This window comes from Myotis myotis, unplaced genomic scaffold, assembly GCF_014108235.1.
Source record: "Myotis myotis isolate mMyoMyo1 unplaced genomic scaffold, mMyoMyo1.p scaffold_m19_p_6, whole genome shotgun sequence".
Classification (NCBI taxonomy): Eukaryota; Metazoa; Chordata; class Mammalia; order Chiroptera; family Vespertilionidae; genus Myotis; species Myotis myotis.
This window is the reverse complement of record NW_023416368.1, coordinates 99,111,817-99,117,816: the sequence shown is the minus strand read 5'-3', so window position 1 is coordinate 99,117,816 and position 6,000 is coordinate 99,111,817.

Here is a 6,000-nt window from a genome sequence, read left to right as displayed (position 1 = left end):
CCAAGGTGAGGTCAGGATGGCCCTGGTGAGGTCGGGATGGCCCCGGTGAGGTCGGGACAGCCCCGGTGAAGCCAAAACAGCCCCGGTGAGGTCGGGATGGCCCCGGTGAGGTTGGGACGGCCCCAGTGAGGTTGGGACGGCCCTGGTGAGGCTGAAACGGCCCTGGTGAGGTCGAGATGGCCAAGGTGAGGTCGGGATGGCCCTGGTGAGGTCGGGATGGCCCCAGTGAGGTTGGGACAGCCCTGGTGAGGTTGCGACGGCCCTGGTGAGGCTGAAATGGCCCCGGTGAGGTACGGCCCCAGTGAGGTTGGGACGGCCCCGGTGAGGTCGAGACGGCCCCGGTGAGGTTGGGACAGCCTCGGTGAGGTCGAAATGGCCCCGGTGAGGTCGAAACGGCCCTGGTGAGGTTGAAACGGCCCCGGTGAGGTCGAGACAGCCCTGGTGAGGCTGAAACGGCCCCGGTGAGGTTGGGACGGCCCTGGTGAGGTTGAAACGGATAATGGGGACCAGTATAGACTGATGAGCAGGGGTAGATGCAGAGGCAAAGCAGCAATAAACAGATTGTCAAACTACAGTGGGAAGCCTGGGGAGGGTTTGGGGGGTGGGCTAAGAGATCAACCGAAGGACTTATATGCATGCATATAAGAATAACCAATGGACACAAGACACTAGGGGTTAGGGGCCGGGGGAATGTCAAGGGGAGAAAAAAGGAGACATATGTAATACTCTTTGTAATATTTTAAGAAATAAAAATTATTAAAAAAAAAAGATGTCAGGGTATTATTGACCTCACAGAAAGAGCAAAGCTTGGAAGAGTTTATGAAGAATATTTATTCTTTTATTTTTTGTTGTTAATCCTCACCCGAGTTTATTTTTCCATTGATTTTTAGAGAGAGTGGAAGGGAGGAGGAGAAACAGAGAGAAACATCAATGTGAGAGAGACACATCGATTGGTTGCCTCCTGCATGTGCTCTGACCAGGGCCGGGGATCAAGGTGCAACAGGTACAAGCTGCAACCAGTACATGCCCTTGACCGGAATTGAACCGGGACCCCTCTGTGTGCTGCTCTGTCCACTGAGCCAAACCAGCTAGGGCTTAAGTATTTGGTAGAACTCACCAACAGAGCCTTCTGGGCCTAAGATTTTCTTTCCATATAGTTTTCCATTTATAATTCAATCCTTTTATAAATTCATTCAGTTTTTCTATTTCTTCTTGATTCAGTTTTGGTAGTTCTAGAAACGTGCCTATTTCATCAAATTCCCATGCAATTACCCACAGTATTTCATAATCCCTTTTATTTTGTAAGGTTGGTAATATCCCACTTCCATTCCTGATTTTAGTAATCTTTTTTGTTGTTCCACAGAAAGGCTTATCAATTTTGCTGATCTCTCCAAAGATTGGTTTTATTTTCTCTATTATTTTTCTATTCTCTTTCATTATTTTATGCTCTAATCTTTATTGTTTTCCTTCTTCTGCTTGAGTTTACCTTGTGCTTTGTTTTCCAGTGTCTTAAAGTTATGTTGATTTGAGAGATCTTTAAAAATTGATTTTAGAGAGGGAAAGAAACATCAATTTGTTGCACTTAGCTGTGCATTCATTGGTTGCTTCTGCAACCTTATATATTGGGAGGACGCTCTAACCCAACTGAGTTACTCAAGAGGGAGGTTTGAGATATTTTTGTTGTTGTAAATCCTCACTTGAGGGTATTTTTCCCCACTGATTTTTAGAGAGTGTAAGGGAGGGGGGAGGGGAAGACAGATTGTTTGCCTCCTGTACCTGCCCCAACCAAGGCTGGGGATCAAACTTGCAACCCAGGTACATGCCCTTGACTGGAATCTAAACCACAACTCTTTGGTCTGGGGGCTGACACTCCAATCACTGGGCACATGGCCAGGATGAGCTATTTTTAAAAAATGTATTTATAGCTATAAGCTTCCTTTTAAGCACTGCTTTCACAGCATCTCATAACTTTTGATATGTTGTGTCTTCATTTATTTCAAAGTATTTTCTAATTTCTTTTGAAGTTTTTTCTTTGACCCACTGGTTATCTAGAAGTGTGTGGTATAATTTTCACATATTTCCAACCTCCCTTCTATTTTTACCTCCTTATAATCGGAGAATATACTTTGCACAATTTCAATTCTTTTAAACCTATGCAGGCTTTTAAAATGGCACAGCCTATAATCTACTGGAGCACGTTCCATCTACACTTGAGAATGTGCATTCTGCTGTGAAGGTAGTGTTTTCTACACATCTGTAAGGTCTAGCGGCTAGACTCTAGCCGGTTTAGAGTGTTGTTCAAACCTATTTCCTTAATCTTCTGCCTTGCTATCCTATCCATTGACAGGAGGGTATTGAAATGTCCAATTATTGATGAATTGTCTATTTTGTCTCTCCATTCGGTCAGCTTCTACTTCATGTAGTTTGGGGTTGCTTATCATTTAGTGTTGCTCATAATTTAAAAATGTCCCCTTGTTTCTAGTAACTTTTTGTTTTCAAGTCTATTTTGTCTATTAGTCCCTCACACTTGATGTTTGCTTGAAACCCCCTTCCATCCTTTTACTTTCAGCCTATTTGTATCTATGAATGTGAAACCCATCTCCCATAGACAGCATATAGATGGACTGCTTTTGATCCCATCTGGTCTCTTTTTATTAGGTTGTTAATCTAATCACATTTAATATTATTGGACTTATGTCTGCCATTTTACTTTTTTCAACATGTCGTGTCTTTTTTCTCTATTCACCTTTAGTACTATTTTTTGCATTAATATCTCCTAGTGTAACATCTCTTTAATGATTTTCATACTCAATTTTATAAAATATAACAAAAAGTAGATTCATATACCCAAATTGTTTCATATATACTTGTTTCCCATAACAGAATTAAATCCTCAAAAATCATTATTTTTGATCCATATCAAGATAGTAAACTTTTTCTTTTTTAGATGAATCTTTGTAACAAAAACTTATCAATTTCTCTCCAAGTTAAAAACTTTTCTATTCCAATACTAGTTCTGTCAACTCTGTATTAACATCAAATTCAAAGGGGGTATTTGTGTAATTTGAAAAGCAACTCTAAATTTATCAAGTGTTCTTCAAAATTTTCTTGCAAACTTTGCAACCAATTCACAAAATGCTGGTAAATTAAAATTTGTGAATGTTAGAAAATGTGCAAAAATTAGCATTCATGATTTGTACAATGAAGTTTCAAAATAAATTATTGTATATGTGAAGGTGACACTGTCTTATGCAGTGACACATTAGTGAGAAAATGTTCTCACGCTGACAAATTTGCCTTTGATTACTGAATATGTGGCAAGTATTCCTTTTGTTGCAAGATAATCTTAAATTGGAATTGTGGACGAAGAAGTGGCCACTTACTAAACCTATGGAACTCAGAGGAGGCCTACATGGCAGGCCTTACAAACTCAGCAACTGAAAGTAACCACATAGACTGGTCTGAATATAAAAATTCCTTAATTAAAAGCAAGTGGTAGTCAAGTCCTTCACCTGTAACTTCCTTGGCAAAGGTCAATCTTGACCTTAAGTAGCGACCAGAGCAGCGACTACGTTATCCTGTTCCCCTCATGCCACCTCTGTGTTGTAAAAGTTAATTATTAAACTATCCTGTGCGCACCAATGTAAAAAGTATCTCTCCATTTTACTTTTTATCCAATCCGGGAGATTTCCCTGTCTTTTTTTTTAAAAAAATATTTTATTGATTTTTTACAGAGAGGAAGGGAGAGCGATAGAGTTAGAAACATCGATGAGAAACATCGATCAGCTGCCTTCTGCACACCTCCTACTGGGGATGTGCCCGCAACCAAGGCACATGCCCTTGACCGGAATCAAACCTGGGACCCTTCAGTCTGCAGGCCGACGCTCTATTCACTGAGCCAAACCAGTTAGGGCTCCCTTGCTTTTACTGAACAATTTTAACAACACTGTCCAAAGAGTATATTCCAGAAAACCGAGTGCAGCTATTTTCAATAAGCACCATAGAGTTAACTAATGCAAAACAAAACTAAGCAAGGGAAATCTAGGCTCCATTAAAAATTCCAGTAAATCCAGTCTTTTAACCCAATAGCTAAAGCACTATCTGTACTGAAACTATCTTTTCCATAGTCAGCAGAAATTCTTTGGCAGATGTGAAAGATGAAAAATACCCATCCTAAGTTTTTAGATTATTTCAGGGTCAGAATTCACGTTTCTTTGTAAAATTGGAAGTCCTTTAAGATACAGCAAGCGTACACAAAGTACTAACTCGACAGTGTCTTTTATATCACAGGACTCACCTGAAGATAACAAGTACTTTCACTTTTTCAAAATTGAGTCAATTGACCTTTAGTAGTATTAGGTCTTGTACTCTATAGGTAACTGTAGGCTTACCAGAAAAAAATCTCACTTTTGTTAAATATTTTTAGACTTTTCCTCATAATTTTCCAAAATAATTTCCATAATACTTTAAAAAAGCATGTCCATTAGTTTTTTCTGTGCAGAAATACAAGCCAAATATACAAGCTTATAGCTTGTTATAAATTGTTTAAAAACTTTGTTGGATATTTCAGGTAATTAATTTCATCTATTCTTTTTTGAGAAAATATTCACTTTTTTCTTTTGTCCTGGTGCCACAAACTGCCCGTGTCTTTCATCATGGAATTTGTAATATGCCTTCCAGACTTTTCCAGTTGTATTGGCTCAGTTCTGTATCAGAAATGACTTTTAATTTATAATTTGTACATACTTATCTTATACAGGCACAGTTAACTCATGCTATTTGCATACAATATTCATCTAACAGATTATAATGTTACTTTGATAAGAAAAAAATTGTTAGAATGGAATCAATTATTTGACATCAACTGGTGATGTTTATGCATAATATACTAGTAAATAATACACTCATTCCGTATTTTACAGAATGCAACAGATAAAGGGAAATACGGTCCTATCAAAACAATGTTTCATTTAACAGAAAAACAAGTTCCAGTCATGCTAGCTGTATTTCAAGTACTCAAAATCCATTTGTGGCAAAAGTTACCATATTGAACACCACAGTCTAATCTGTTACATGAAGAAAACTTACTGCTTTTATAATTCTTGGGTCTTTTTCATTTTTGTGTGTTGCTTTGTTAAAGTACCCTCTAATGCAGTCTTTTTACACTGAAACCATTATCAAGAATATGAGAGTCTAGAAGAAAAACAAGCTAGAACAATTATATTGGCATCAAATGTTATCTTTTATTATTTTCTGGATTTATTCAACTGTTTAGTAGTGGCATATTGGATCTCCTTCGCAGACTAAAATTGGAATGAAAAATAATGGGAAATTAATGTAACCCGAGAAACAAAATTCTTCGATCAAATGTTTTAGTCAGCTCAGTTAAGGAAAAACTAAAGCCTTGCTGGTAAAGACATGAGAGATGTTGAGTCAGGGTCTGCCTACTGGAGACAATGAGTGACCGAACAAAACTCACTCGTCTTTTCTCACACAATGAATGAGGCAGGAATAAAGGTTCTTATTGATTCTACTAGAAGCCCGGTGCACAAAATTCATGCACTGGAGAGTGGGGGGAGCCCTTGGGGGATGTCCAACTGATGGCTTAAGTGCCGTCACTCAGGCATCCTTAGTGCTGCTGTGAAGGTGGAGCACACACACCGTCCACCAGGGGCAACTCCTGCATTGAGCGTCTGCCCCCTGGTGGCCAGTGCACATCATAGCAACTGGTCGTTCTGCCGTTCAGTCTATTTGCACATTAGCCTTTTATTATATAGGATTTCCTAAACATTTCAGCTTACTGCCCTGTAAGTGGTCCTCAGTTTATCTTCTGTCAACTGAAGCATGTCAGAAACCAGTTAAATAGTCTTATTCTTTTACTCCATCTTCCATAGTGCTGTTAGTGACCTTTCTAAAATACAAATCTGGTAGTGTGACTTGCATTTAAAACCCTGTATGGCTCTTTACCACCATCTACAGGATGAAGTTCCAACCTTAGTA